Source organism: Piliocolobus tephrosceles, chromosome 21 (assembly GCF_002776525.5).
Source record: "Piliocolobus tephrosceles isolate RC106 chromosome 21, ASM277652v3, whole genome shotgun sequence".
NCBI lineage: Eukaryota > Metazoa > Chordata > Mammalia > Primates > Cercopithecidae > Piliocolobus > Piliocolobus tephrosceles.
In genome coordinates this window covers 35,513,196-35,513,403 of record NC_045454.1, presented here as the reverse complement: position 1 = coordinate 35,513,403, position 208 = coordinate 35,513,196, and positions in this window count along the sequence as shown.

Here is a 208-nt window from a genome sequence, read left to right as displayed (position 1 = left end):
CAAAAGGAATGCCAATTGCCACAGTATGGTAATACAGCTGAGAGTCTCTACAATTCAACAGAAGCCCTTAACAGGACAAAGGTACAGAATACATGTACCTTTCGAGAATATGCATATTAGCATTCTAAGATTCTTAACTCTGATTTCTCCCCCTTCCCCCAAGACGGAGTTTCACTCTTGTTGCCCAGGCTGGAGTGCAGTGGAGTGA